General features: G+C 45.0%; 1 long non-coding RNA gene across 2 annotated transcripts in view; it reads right to left on the bottom strand.

Moving 5' to 3' along the window:
- LOC102550562 (uncharacterized) overlaps nt 1–15,025 on the bottom strand; it is a 28,957-nt gene extending 13,932 nt beyond the window's left edge. The window contains exons 1-6 of one of the 2 annotated variants that reach the window (XR_015647292.1): nt 14,979–15,025; nt 14,427–14,486; nt 14,253–14,334; nt 11,779–11,988; nt 9,878–10,097; nt 6,102–6,180 (exon numbers count right to left, since the gene is read on the bottom strand). This is a non-coding gene — a long non-coding RNA (uncharacterized LOC102550562). The remainder of the gene's footprint in view (nt 1–6,101; nt 6,181–9,877; nt 10,098–11,778; nt 11,989–14,252; nt 14,335–14,426; nt 14,487–14,978) is intronic. The other variant, XR_015647293.1, reaches the window with a different exon arrangement.
- Between the last annotated feature and the right edge of the window lie 253 nt (nt 15,026–15,278).

Genomic DNA, 15,278 nt, shown 5'->3' with positions numbered 1-15,278 from the left:
TGGGAACCAAACTGAGTTCGTCTTAAGGAACAGTGTGTGCTTTTAGCCTGTGAGTCATTGTCCAGCCCCTGGCACATTTGTAACCCCAGAATTAGTGATATGAAAATAAGGAATCCTGGGGAGTTTGTTGGACAGTGACTCCCTTGAAGAGTATAGTCCAGGTACACCTCTGGCTTTTGCATGTACACACACTGGTATACACACATAGGTGCATCCGCCAGTACATACATTTGCCCACATGCACATTTCACACATCAAATACATAAACATGCAAGTTAGATGGCTTTAGCCAGAGTAGAAAATAAAAGCATTAATTTTAAGTTTCATGAATGCTCTAGGAATACAGACTAAAATGGATGATTTGAACCCAGAACTAGATCCTGCAGCCTTTGGGAAGCCATTCTATCAGGCAGGGTCGTGGGTGCTATGTCTTAACTCCCTGTGGAGCTGAATCTGAACTGGGACTGAGATCTAACCCACATAGCATACAGCCCACAGAGCAATGATGCCAATGATAATTGGAACCAATCCTTTTTACATGGTTCTGTGAGGAGACCAAGTAAGAGAGGTGACTTGAAGACACCAAGACCCAGGAGATGCTGCTTTCTGCCAACTGCATTTTACCAACAGCAGCCACAACTGGGCTTAGGAGAGAAAGTAGGCAGACAGCAGCAGTTGGATCAGAGGCTCAGAGTTGGCAGGAAGTTAACTGCGATCCACTGCAAAGGGCAAAGTTGTCAGAACATTAGCATGGAGAGAGCAAGGGAGACTCTACCTTGCTCTGCCCTGGGTTGCTACTCAGTCTAATGTCCCGTGTTCTATTAGACTTTCTAACTCTCTGTGAGTGCTCTGGTTTTCCACCAGAATATTTATCTTCATAATGACAAGAATAGTTTTTTTGTTTGTTTTTGTTTTGTCCAATTGGGTTTTGAGACAGAGTCTTGCTATGGAGTCTAGGCTAGCCTTAAACTCTAGCTCTTCCTGCCTCAGCTCCCAAGTACTGGGATAACAGATATATGTTGATAGACATATTCTTTGAAACTAGCAATTGAGAGAGAGCTTTCAGTCAAACCATCCCTCTTACCCCTTCTTTCATAAGCACAAAAACCAAATTCCTGTGTCACTCAGGCAAAGCAGTCACCAGTCCTCTGCGTGTATATCTGGTGAACATTTGTGACTTCTCAGTGTCTTCACAAAGACAGCTTTCTCCTGATGACATACATTGGTACCAACCTTTAAGTAAAGTTTTCAGGGCTGCAGAGATGGATCAGCAGTTAAGAGCATTGACTGTTCTTCCAGAGGACCTGGGTTCAATTCCTAGCACCCACATGACAGCTCACAACCATCCAGAACTCCAGTTCCTGGAGATTTAGTGCCCTCTTCTGACCTCTGAGGGCACCAAGCACATGTATAGTACATAGACATGTACAGGCAAAATCCCACACACATAAGAATAAGCAAATCTAAAAAAAATTTTTTTAATTAAGTTTTCTTTACTTTGTCACAAAAGTATTTACATAATAGAGAATTTAGTACACATAGGTACAATTTCTTATCCTTATGCTTTTTATGTCAAGCACGTAGATGGCTACCAGTACTGTAGATTAAGAATTTCCTGGTCATTAAAGACTTCATAAATATCTAGTCTTCTTAGCCAGCATAGAATATACAACCACAGAATTTTGAAATGAACCTTTTATCATTGAACACGTAGTTTGTTTCCAAGTTTCATGAATAATGGTAGACATGTCATGCTGCCTAAATGTCTCATCATTTCCTTAGGACCGATTCTTGGAAGTAGAATTCCTAAAGGAATTTGAATTTTATCATAAAGAAAACACAGGAAGAAATGGATCACTCCCTACCTTAGGAAAGTGTGCCCTCTTTTACCACTGTGGCCACAGCTAGAGGAGGCTTTACACATTGGACAGCAGAACCATACACCCTCCTGCTTCTTCTCATCACCCCTCCTTGGCTACCCTGACTGGCCTTTGGACTGACCAATAACTGTCTTTCTCTGACACATAGAGACCAAACAGCCCATAAGATCAGAGCAGAGTGCTTACTGGGACTGTCTGAAAACAGAGCATGCAGGGCCAGTTTAAAAGGGAGAGTGCCAAGATAAGAAAGTCAGAACTAATCACAACCAAGTTTTCTCTTCAAAGCACTTTTTTTCTTTTCTTCTCTTCAGCTTTTTAAATGAGCATGTGCAATTTATCACAGGAAAAGCTAACATACTGGGGAAAACAACAACAGATTCTCAGATTTGGCGTGAGACTGGGGATTGTCTGGTTCTTGGACAAGCAGCTGTGAGTTCTGTGGCTCTGCAATACTGCCTACAAATTCCTGGCTGGCTCAGAATGAATCTGCTCCTGAGTCACGGAAAGAAAGGATTATTGAGTCCCTCTAGGGACACTAGTGGGAGCCATGGTTATCTTCCAATCCTACAAGTGGACTCTAGGACCAACTGCTAGGGACCCTTTGTCCAAGATACATATTGATGATGCCCAGCCAGAATGTCTTAGCAGGCAGAGTGGAGCAAAGATAGCCACAGCTGCTCCAGGGTGACCACTCCATCTCAGGGAGGGTTGGGGTACACACTGGAGGCCCCTGTCCTGGAGGGGACTGTGGTGATTCATGTAGAAGGCAGGGAAACAATTCTCAAACTCTTTGATGCCAGGACTCCTCTACACTACTAAAGACTACAAATGCCAGTGTCCGCGTAGGGTCTAGCATTCAAGACTCACTGTACTAGAAGTTCAAGCTAAAAAAGTCTTTACACATTTATTAAACTTGCTTTTTTAAAACATCTACTACAGCCTTTGTAATCTCTAATATGAATTAGAATGTGGTGTGTGTGTGTATGTGTGTGTGTGTATGTGTCCGTGTGTCTGTTTGTGTGTGTGTCTGTATGTATTTCTGTGTGTATGTCTGTGTGTCTCTGTCTGTGTGTATGTTTGTCTGTGTATCTGCGTGTGTCTGTGTGTCTGTCTGTATGTCTGTGTGTATGTCTGTCTGTGTATCTGTGTGTGTGTCTGTGTGTCTGTCTGTGTGTCTGTCTGTATGTCTGTGTGTATGTCTGTGTCTGTGTATCTGTGTGTGTGTCTGTGTGTCTGTCTGTATGTCTGTCTGTATGTCTGTGTCTGTGTATCTGTGTGTGTGTCTGTGTGTCTGTATGTATGTCTGTGTCTGTGTGTGTGTCTCTGTGTGTGTATGTGTCTGTGTGTGTGTGTGTGTGTGTGTGTGTGTGTGTGTGTGTGTGTGTGTGGAAAGTGACTATATTTTCTAAACCAAAAAGAAAAACTAAAACAGGTTTCTTGTGTCCTGAGCTCCTTCCACTGTCTGGACTGTTAGTGTGCAGCTGCATTCCTACCTCTGTTTCCACACTTGGCCTGTTGCAAGTCTAATGAGAATGGAAACGCATTCTTTTATGTGTAGCTGGCAAAGGAAGGGGTATTTTAACTGCCTTCCCACACAAGTGTGGACATTCTTTTAATTCCTTATTAAAACTTGACAAGGGGAGAGGGTTCTAGGTGGTATTGCTTGGTTGGTTGCTTTGTCATTGTTGTGATAAGAGCTTTCCTTGTAGCCCAGGTTGTCCTGCAGCTCTCAGCCTTCCTGCCTCAGCCTCCCGACCGACCGGTTGGGTTACCAACTGGTTACTGTGGTGCAATAGACATTGGTAACCATCCTTAAATGGGCTTCTCAGCTGCGGTAAAGGATTCTTAGTGTTCTGCAACTGTGTTGTTTCTGTTCTTTCCACGTGTCACTTGTGTGGCAGCGTGTGATGCAGTCTCCTTCCCTGTGAGGATGGAAATTGTTCTATACCTATCCCTGTCACCTCTTCATAGGAATGTTTCCAAACATTAAATAAGCAGTGATAAGAAATAGGAAAAGTGTGAGATGGGCTGAAGAGATGGCTCAGCAGTCAAGAGCAGGACTTACTACTTGTTCTTGCAGAGGGCCTGGGTTTGGTTCTCAGTCCCTGGATAAGCTGCTCGCAACTGCCTATCACTCCAGCTATTAGGGAATCCGATACCTTCTTCTGGCTTTCAAAGGTGCCTGCAATCCTGTATACGTATATACCCCATATTAAATACATTTTTTAAAAAAATTTTAAAAGCAAATCTTAAAAATAAAGTTCTGTATGCTGGGTGTAGTGGCACATGCCTTTAATCCCAGCACTCAGGAGGCAGAGGCAGGCAGATCTCTGTGAGTTCAAGGCCATTCTGGTCTACAGAATGAGTTCCAGGACAGCTAGGACTACACAGTGAAACTCTATCTCAAAACAAACAAAAATATTGTAATAGAAGTGAGGCAGGTTCTGAGGGGAGAGGGCAGAGGCAGAAGAACCAGCCTAACCTTGGCTGGGCTTCCAGACCTGTTGCCCAAGCAGAGACTGAAGAGTGGCTAAGAGCTGGTCGGGAAAGGGCTGCTACTAGCACTGAAGCAACTCCAGTGTCAGGCCTGGGGTGTGAGAAAAGGCGTGGCCAGGGTTCAGGTCTGAGCAGTGAAAGGCCACAAAGGGAGTTTGTGAAACAGTCAGAAACTGATGGAACATTTATGATAGGTCAGGCACTGTGTTGAACCTCTGCCCTGAACCCAGGCCCTCAAATATGCTAGGCAGTCTTCCCCACTGCTGCACTCTTGAGAGCATGGTGAGCATAATTCACTTAAACATACATTCAGCTAAAACTGAGATTGTCCTGAGTATATGCTGAGGGCCAACACTACTCTTAGTGGTTCAAACAAAGCACTAAAATGTAATCCCAGCAAGGACATAAAATTGGTACTATTATCCTTCCCATTTTAGAGGTAGAAAAGTGAGGCACAGGGAGGCTAAAATACATTGCCCAAAGTCATGCTCATAAATTGGAACTTGAACTCAGGTTTCAGCAGCTGTGCCTGTCAATACTCTGCCAGAGACCTGAGGACGGGGGGGGGGGGGGGGGGGGGGGGGGTGATGGGGGAGGGGGGAGGGAGGGAGGATTTGGACTTCTACTTGGCGTGACTACTGAGTGCATTAGGCAGAAAGTAGGCAAGTCAGGTAGGTGTGTGCTTTGTAACCATTTCTAGCTATGGCGTGCATGCAAAACAAGGGATTATCCACGGAGGTAACAACGCATCTCAAAGCGCTGCCACCATAAACAAATGTGGCGCTTGCGGGCAATGCCTTGTAAAGTGAATGCTTATCGATGGCCCAGCTTTGCTTGGCTCGATACCGAAGTAATGAATCCTTACATGAGAATCATCCTTCCTTTTACAGGATTTGGTGATGCTCTGGAGATGAATGGGAACGGTATAGTTGTGTACTAGTAAATGTGTTCTCTACGGGAGTAAGTTCCTTTATTTATAGAGTTTGTTGGGTTTTTTTTCTTTCAGAAGAAATACTTCAAACATAGCTGATGCCAGACATTCAAGAATTTAATAACTAGCCTCGGAGAATTTAGCTCTGCTGAGTGACTGATTCACACACAAGAGCCCAGAGAAGCCAAGATTCTTGTTCAAGATCTAGGGGAAGGTAATGGTTTAACACAGGCCTTTTCTCTATTTTTTCCCCAGGTGTGGTGGTTTGAATGAGAATGGCTCCCATAGGCTCATATATTTGAATACTTGGTCACCAGGAAGTGGCACTATTTGTAAGGATTATGAGGTGTGGCCTTGTTGGAGGAAGTGTATCACTGTGATGAGCTTCAAGATCTCAAATGCCCAAGCCAGTGCCAGTGCTCTCTCTCTCTGTGTCTCTGTCTCTGTCTCTGTCTGTCTGCCACTCTGTCTCTGTTTCTCTCTCTCTGTCTCATTCTGTCTGTCTCTCTCTGTCTCATTCTGTCTGTCTCTCTGTTTCTGTTTCTGTTTCTGTCTCTGTCTCTGTGTCTCTGTCTCTGTCTCTGTCTCTCTCTGTCTCTGTCTCTCTCTCTCTCTCTCTCTCTCTCTCTCTCTCTCTCTATCTCTCCTGCATGCTGCCATGTTTCCCACCTTGATGTTAATGGACTAAACCTCTGAACTATAAGCCAGCCCCAGTTAAATGTTTTGTTTTGTAAGAGTTGTTCTTTAGGAATGAGTTACAGGCTAGGGATATAGTTCAGTTGGTAAATCCCTACCTTTCATGCAGAAAGCCCTCAGTTCAAACCCCAGAACCACATAAACTGGGCACGATGATGCATGTCTATACTCCTAGACCTGGAGAGGTAGAGGGAGAAAGATTAGGAGTTAAAGGTCATCATTGACTTTATAGCAAGTTCAAGACCAGCTTGGGGTACATGAAAGACCCTGTCAAAAGCAAATTATTTTAATGAACTGGCATCTGTGGAAGTGTCTCGATCTTACATCAATCAAATCCTAAAATTCATAATCTTTTAAACTTTCATTTTTACTAGTTATCTATTAATGAATTTGGCCACTACTGAATTGTGATATTCATAAACGAAAAGTGAGCAGTTACTGGATTTTATTTATAAATGTCAGTTTTAGTGATCCCACTTGCTCCAGGACAGTCTTGACAACCCCCAGTTCCTCCCGTGGCTCAGAACCGAGGGGAAGGGCCTTCGCTTGGGAAGTAGACTCGGCTAGCAGGACATCAGATTCTGGCCATTGTCTTGGATTGTTGTGATTTTCTTTCCTTTTCTCTTTTTTCTTTGAGATGGATTCTTACTACATAACCCCAGTGGATATGGAACTCCCTGTGTAGACCAGGGTGCCCTTAAAATCAGAGCTCTTCCTGCCTTTGGCTCTGAGTATTGAGACTGTATGTGTACAATAACACACCCAGCTTTCATTAGGATTCTAAATTGACAATATTCTTTTTTGTTTGATTTCTAGCTACCGTTGGACTGGTTTCTCCCCTTTTTGGCTCAGTCTGTTATATTTCAGCACTGTGACTCATGTTTGGGTCAGTAGCATTCTGTCCCTTAATTTTCTAACAAGTAGACTCTGAGAGAAGCAAGTACACCCTGGCTCAGCAGAGACTCAGCTGTACCCTGTTGTGAGATCAGTGTAAATATTATCTCTCTAAATTTTATCTACGTGCCGACAGTTCCATGGCGATGCTGGTAGCTTCCAAGAGGGTAGTGCTATTTAGTTCACTTACAACACTGTTTATAATTCATTTCAATGGGATCACATGTTCTCCCACTGTAGAGTAATAAAAATGTGAGCTCAACTCCATTTAGAGTTTCTATGTGGAAACAAAATTTCCACTGCACACCGGGAAGTGACAGTGTTACAGTTGAAGACATGCTGTCGAATTAAAAAGATCCCTTGTATCCTAGCTGTGAGATACGAGGTCGGCGGCTTCTGTATTGATTTCCTAATGTTTAAATAAAGCAAAAATACTACTCCCAATACATTTGGGTTTTAAAGATCCATCAAGATAATGATATGCCTGGAACAAAGTCAATGATCCTCACTGGCTTCTCCCTTTTCTTGGCTCAGTCTGTTATATTTCACAGAACACACTGTGACTCATATTTGGGTCAGTGCATTCTGTCCCTTAATTCCCTGCGTGGTCTCCTGTTAGGGAAAATACAAATGGCTTCTCTGAGATTTCAATAGATACACAAATATCTCTTACCATAACCTGTCAAGTACCCAAGACAGAACTCTTCTGGAAAACTCTTCTTTAAAATTGTCTTTTAAAAAATTGACAATTTAGGGGTTGGGGATTTAGCTCAGTGGTAGAGCACTTGCCTAGCAAGCGCAAGGCCCTGGGTTCCGTCCCCAGCTCCGAAAAAAAAGAAAAGAAAAAAAAAATCTGATATTAGTAATTTAGATGTTGTAAAAATTTTTTTAATTCAGTGTGTGTGTGTGTGTGTGTGTGTGTGTGTGTGTGTGTGTGTGTGTGTGAAAACACATATGCCTCAGCGTGCATGTGGAGGTCAGAGGATGATGTGCAGGAGTTCCTTGGCGTCCCCGTTTACCTTCTAAGCCAGCCTGTAACTTAGAGCCAGGACTGCTGGACCACACAGAGATTCTGCTGGCTTGCTTGCCTTCGAGGTGCTAGAAATGGACTCCAGAGCCTCATACATGCTAGGCCAAATGTTCAGCTCTGAGCCACAACCCCCATCTCAGTAGCTAGTTTTGTTCTTGTTCTTTTGAGATAAGGTCTCCCTGTGTAGCCCCAGACTGGTGTGGGGCTCACCATGTAACCCAAGTTGTTCATCCTGTGCTCAACCCTGAGCTTGTCACCCTCCCCTGACCTCCTAAGCTGCACTGGGATTGTAGCATGCGCCACCAGGCCAGCCTTATAGGGCAGTTCTGTTTTTAATTACTTAACTTTAAGGAAGTTCTTAGTAGCTACACTATTTTAATTCCTACCCATGGTACACATAGATTCCAAGACTACTGTTTTCAATATAGTTTTTTTCTTATTATAACAATCAGTTTCAGAAGCCAGACATTCTTATTCATCGTTCTAAGGACCCTTCAGGAAGGAGTGACCTAGACATACCTGCTAAATGTTGGAGTCACCAGCACCTGAGACTGGAGAAGCCATGTGCCAGGGAGGAAGGACTACAGCCTGCTTTCTATGTGAGTCTTGCAGATGCCCACTGCTTGCAAGGGTGGCATCTCAATAAACCCACTGGGACTCTCCTCTGTGAAAAGGGCACTGGGTACCACTAAGCTACCCAACACCGCAGCTCAGCTTTGCCTATCTCCCACGTGCTTGGAACTCTTATAAAGCTACAGCCAGGCACACTCACCAAACACAAGGCCCGTTTTCAATTTTATAGTAAAGAGTTGAATGCCTCAGGTCATTTACTGAATGTCCACATTTTGAAACTCCCGGGAAAATAGGAATGATGGGACAGCAATTGTTTACCTTTAGGATCTCATGGTGGGAGTGACCTGGCATTCTGCTGTCCTGGGAGAGATCAAATCTCAAAATCTGAAGTGTGATGTGGTGGTGGTTTGCTTTCACACTATCATGAAGCCCAAAAACTAAAATGGTTGTAAATTGGACACCATCTATATTTACCATTATTATTATTATTATTATTATTATTATTATTATTATTATGTGTTATTATTGTTATTGTGGTTTTGCAGGGGCAGCCTCACTTTGTAGCTTAAGCTAACTCTAGAACTCTCTATGTATCCCATTCTGTTCTCTCTCTCTCTCTCTCTCTCTCTCTCTCTCTCTCTCTCACACACACACACACACACACACACACACACACACACACACACACCCCTCTCCTGAAGAGAACAAGTTTGTTTAGAACACCTTAAGGAGAACAGCGACTCAGACAGCTGGCAGGGTAATCTCACTCCCCATGACATCACTGGCCCGCAGCTGTCTCTGCTGTTGTCCTGATTTTACAGGCTTACCTGGAGGCCTGCAATCTGAAACAGAGCATCAGGACTCTGACACCTCCCGCCACCCCCTTATTGACTGAAACTTGCTGGCCTGGCACAGGCCTCTTCCTGGACCTGGAAGGGCTGCATCACTGTGGCTGCATGGCCATATGTTCCCACATATGTTTCTGAAGTCTTGCAAAGGTAAAATCGCTTTGCCACAATCAATTAAGATCACTTTTGATTTCCATCAAGACAATTCTGCATGTGGGATGGCACTGAAATGACTACAGATTTCTGAGGACCCTGCCAAGGGGAAGTTGAGTTGAGGATGCCTTGAATTTTGATCAAGCTGGAGATTAAATATAGATAAAGACTTAGACATAGATGATACAGAGCTGTTGTTTCCTCTTTTCCTGTTTCCTCACTCTGTAGCCCAGGTTGTCCTTGGACTCAGCACTATGCAGTCCCATGCTGGCCTCTAACTCACAATGCTAATCCTGCCTAACCCTCCTGAGTGCTGGAATTCCAGGCCAAGGAGCCTGGCTGAGTTGGACGTCTTGTATGGTTTACAGATAGTTACCTCCTCCTTCTGGGTTGGTGACAGTGTACAGGACCATTACACTGCCATGACAGAACCGGCAAGATGGCAAAGCTGTTGATGCCAACTGAGGTCCAATCCGAGTGTGCCCTATGGTAGGTACCAGGAGCCACAGGAATGTGGGCAGTGGCGAATCAAAGACCGACAATAATGGAGTCTGTGGGAAATCCTTCCAACTCTTCCAGTCATCGGATGTGTAAAGCTGTAACAGGGGAGGGGAGTTGTAACTCACGGGCAGGGAGTGGAAACACAGGCTTTCTATGTCAGGAATACACTCAGTAATGCACTTATCGGTCAGCTTTGCCCCTTGTGTTGTTGTTTTGGATGGGGGGTTACTTGTTTTTTTGTTAGCATTTTTCATCATGAGCAGAGAGGGAAACAATCATTACATTTGGAAAACCCGAGAGCCAGGTTTAAAGCACAGTTCTAACCTGGGCGGGGCAGCTCACAGCTGTAATTCCATGAGGACTGAATGAGTTTGGTCTATGCTGTGAGTTCCAAGCTGGCCTAGACTACAAAGTGAGATCCTGTCTCCAAAATAAAAACCAAACCAAACCAAAACGATAGTTCTAATTCATTTCTTTAAATTTTTCTTCCTTTTTTAAGACAGGGTCCCATGTATCCTAGGCTAGCCCCCACCCTACTCAATAGAGCAGAGAATGACCCTGGACTCCTTTCTGATCATCATGCCTCTACATCCCAGGGGATACCCCACACCTGATTTCCACAATGCTGGGTAGCAAAACCAGGACATGTACTCCATCAACTAAGCTACACCTACCCAAATCCTCTTTCTTGCGAAGATCAAGGGAAGATCCTGGTGGGACAGTTGGGACGGATAAAGCAATTAGATTCTGGGAAGGGGCTTGCCCAGATTGTTTTACACAACAAAGGAAGATTCACACATGGCTCCAAAATTAAGTCTACAATTCCAGTGTAATGGTTTCAATATGCTTGACCCATGGGAAGGGGCACCACTAGGAGGCGTGGCCTTATTGGAGGAGGTTTAGCCTTGGTGGAGGAAGTGTGCCACTGTAGAGGTGGGGCTTTGAGGGCTCATATTTATGTTCAAATATGACCAGTGTGATCCAGAAACAGTCTGCTCCTGGCTCCCTGTGGATCAAGATATAGAGCTCTCTCAGCTGTTCCGGCACCATGTCTGCCTGGACACCGCCATACTTCCCACCATGACAGTAATGGACTGAATCTGAAACTGTAAACCAGTCCCAACTAAATGTTTTCCTTTATAAGAGTTACCTTGGTCATGGTGTCCCTTCATGGCAATGAACCCCTAAGACACCCTGCAAACACATCCTAGTAACAGATCTCCTAAAAACCCGCCTTGCCCTGATCCTCAAAGCTGATCTACTCACTGCTTACCACTGAGCCTAAACAAGGATCAGCCAGGACTGGCATTCTCCCTTTTATTATGGAGGACCTAACCTTGGGCAGTTTGGACCAGATACTCTCCACCAGTTCGAATCCCTTATTTTTTGGGTACTCCTCTGTGTGCAGTGGCACACACTGGTGGCTAGATCTTCAAAACTTGGGAAGGGAGGCAGGAAGTCTGAGTGTGAAGGCTATGGCTCAATAGCTCACCTCTGCCATGAAGACGTCATAACAAATGCCATAGCAATTTGCCGCCAAATAATCTGGCCTTTTTTTTTTTTTTTTTTTTTTTTTTTTTTTTTTTTTTTTTTTAGAGCAGAGATGAGCATCGAAACATGGTCTCAGTATGAGAACCAAGCTGGTTTCAAGTTTGGAACAATCTCGCTCCTGGCTTCTGAGTACTAGGATTCCAGACTTTCATCACCAGGCCTGGTTAAGACTCATCTTTTCTTTTTGACAGCATCGCACGCAGCCCAGGCTGGCTTCCAACTTACTTTCGGAGGATGACCTGGAAATCCTGGTCCTCTGCCGCCGCCTCTCCAGTGCTGAGGTTTTAAGTGTGTGTGCCCTGGCTCACACTCTTCTGAGTGCTGGCAGTGATCTCTGAACTGTGGGTACCGAGGAGGAAGGGCCTGGCGAAGGCAGGGACTGTACCTCAGGAAAACTCCAGAAGCAGAGCTTCCTCGGAACTTCACCTCCACAAACTGCAAGGAAAAGAGCAGCTGAGGTGCTAACCTGCCCAATTTGTGCACGCTGCCTACCTCTGAGTAAACACCAATGGAGCTGGAGCCTCAGGCCCAGAGCTAGTATGTTAAAAAAATTAATATTTATTTACCAGGTGGATTGGGAAAAACATATGGAGGTCAGAAGACAACTTTTCTCCATCCACCATGTAGGTTTTGGGGATTCAATTCAGATCATCAGACTTGGTGCCAAATGCCTTTACCCACTGAATCACCTCTCTGGTCCCACGTGTTGGTTTGAATAAAAATGGCCCCTTTAGACTCACTCATATGGCCTTACTGGAGTGGGTGTGGCCTGGTTGGAGGAACTGTACCACTGTGGGGAGGGGGAGTGTGGGGTTTCAGAAACTCAAGTCAGGCCTAGTGGCTCACTGTCTCTTCCTGTGGCCTGCACTCTCAGCTACCACTCCAGCACCGTGTCTGCCTGCAGGCCACCATGCTTCCCGCCACGACAGTAATGGATATAAACCTCTGGATTATAAGCCAACTCCAATGAACCATTTTCTTTTTTAAGAGTTGCTGGGGTCGGGGTTGGGGATTTAGCTCAGTGGTAGAGCGCTTGCCTAGCAAACGCAAGGCCCTGGGTTCAGTCCACAGCTCAAAAAAAAAAAAAAAAAAAAAAAAAAAAAGAGTTGCTGGGGTCACAGTTTCTCTTCACAGACGTAAAACCCTAAGATATCCCAGACCCACCACATTTTAAGAGTAACCTCTTAATAACCTGTTCTGCCCTCTTCTTTGCAGTCCTAGAAGTAAAGTTCAGAGGAAGCTGTTTCCAGAGTCCACCTGAGGCAAACGAGCAGCCCTCACCAGGCCCCTCCTCCTCCACACCCACAGCTCAGAGGACTCTGCCAGCACTCAGAAGATGTGAGCAAAGTGCAAAGATGTGACAAACATCAGTGCCACATTTTTAATTTAAAAGAACTGGGTCAGTCACAGATCTGAACAGCAGTGAAATACAGCTGCTCTCAGGTGTTTTGTTTTTTTTTTTTCCCCTTCCTGACAACAAGGTCTAATTATAAGCTGCGAGGACAACTAAATCTGAACTGTGCATGTGATCACAAACCTTCATGTCATCTCTGGTAGGTGGCTTTTACCTCGACCACACAGTTCCTAGTCAGAATAGGGGCAGTCACCAATTTGACTTAAAAAACAGAGTCCCACATCCTTGTGTTTCCAGTTCGAGCAGTGCCTAACGAGGAAAAGTCATGCCAACCCAAAGCCAAAGCCTTTGACTCGGTCTGCCTGGTCTCACTTTAGCAAGAGTCAAAGGTTTTCCTTCAGAGCACCATGAGTCCTGGAGGAGGCCATGTCTCCTTACCTTCTGCTCTGAGGCTCACAAGAGTAGATGCTACATGAAGAAAGCGATAGGGAACATTGGCCTAAACTCAGGGGGGTGGGGGGCAAAGAGCTCACTCCAAGCCAGATGCCGGGGAGCCTCGGAGCGCGGGCAGTGGACCATCTATCTACTGCAGACAGCCTCGCGAAGGAAGGCTGGTCACTGTAGTACTTCTCCTTTCTGGTTCCCGCTCCCTCCAACCTGCCCTCTTCCTCTCCTCACTTCCCACATCTCCCCATTTCTGCCGTTGGTGGTGAGTCCGAGCGCCACTCTCTTCTCCTCCTCCCCAGCCTATGGTTATTTATCTGGTCTCTGTGAGAAGGGAAGCCTGTGACTTTCCAGAACAAACTGTCTCTGGCAGGATCCAGCGTTTGTAGAAGGGTGACTCACATCTGTCTGTGTAGGCCTGAGTGGGGATTCGGGCTTCCGCCGAGCGCGAAATTAACAAGCTCAAGGGTTGCAGTGGTACCACAGAGGAGAGGAATGACTGCATGTCCCCTCCAAGATTCCCCTCATTACAATCTTAGAAAATGAGAATTACCCCCACTTTTCTGGCCAGGAAGTTGAAACTCGGGACCATTGTGTAATTTCACCAAAGTCAAATAGCCAGTGTGTGGTAGAGCGGTGATGTGAACCCACGTGGAGTAATCTCAGACCCTGCTCCTTATCCCCTCCTCCAATCAGAACCTGCTTCTCTTAAAACTGTGTCTTTGAACTTTGGGACAAAAATAATTTCATGACTAAGTATAAGAAAGTTGTCCCTGAGACAAGGCTGTATGCTGGTGTCCCTCATGCCCTGAGGACCTTAATCAAACGCTAACTGAACACTTGGATGACATAATTGTGTCAGTGTCTAAAGATGTTTTTAAAAGTCTCCTCCTGGGCTCACCTCAGAGCAAGGAGACAGAGAGTCTCATGCTTGTCCGTGCCTTCTTGGGGCTCAGGTTCACACTCATCTGTGTCCAAAGTCCCTAATTTAGGATCAGCCAAGCACAGGGCAATTACGTCACTCATCAGAAACCCCTTATGGCCGAAGTAACATTTGGTGGGGGCAGGATCTCACCACATAGAGCAGACTGGCTTCGGACTCACAGAAATCCACCTTTCTTCTGTCTCACAAGTGCTAGGATTAAAGGCGAACACCACCATATTTAGTATAACTGCGTTTTAGTTTTTTTTTTTTTTTTTTTTTTTTTTTACTGTACTGAGTTATACAAGGCCATTTTCCTATACATATACAATGAACTTGGAGCCCATTTGGCTCTATACCCCAATCCCCTCCCCCACTTCCCCCTCCCCCCCCTTTCTCACCCCCCCTCCCCTTCTCCACCCTCTTAGTTTCTCCACGCACAGTTTTGCTTCAGTACTTTGAGGTCATTGTACATGTATGGCTTTATGAATGTATAAAGTCTAGTATCCACAAATGAGAGAAAACATGCGACATTTGTCCTTCTGACTCTGGCTTAATTTACTTAGTTTGATTATCTCCAGTTACCTCCATTTTTCTCCAAGCAACATAACTATAATTTATCATTGAATAGTTCCACTGTGCACATGCATTTTCTTTACCCTTCCGTCTGTAACCGGCCCCAGGCTGGCTCCATACCTTACCTACCGTGAACAGAGCAGCGTATTCAACTATCTCGATGGTGTGCTGACTCTGGCCTTGGATAAATCTCCAGATATCGCTGGGTCACATGGTAAATCTATGTTTAGTATTTCCAGGAACCTCCCTAGTGACTGGACAAGTTTACATTCTCACCAGCAATGGATGAGATTTCCCTTTTGCCAAACAGCGTGGTGGCCAGTATGTGCTGTTTGCTCTTGGAGGCTGCCACTCTGACCTGGGCGAGATGGGATCTCAATGTAGTTTTTATTTGCACTTCTCTCACTGACTCAGGGAACTTTATAAACG

This window comes from Rattus norvegicus, chromosome 1 (assembly GCF_021556685.1).
Source record: "Rattus norvegicus strain SHRSP/BbbUtx chromosome 1, alternate assembly SHRSP_T2T, whole genome shotgun sequence".
In the NCBI taxonomy this organism is placed as follows: Eukaryota; Metazoa; Chordata; class Mammalia; order Rodentia; family Muridae; genus Rattus; species Rattus norvegicus.
Note: the sequence above shows the minus strand (reverse complement) of the source record. Positions and strands in the feature narration are given on the sequence as shown.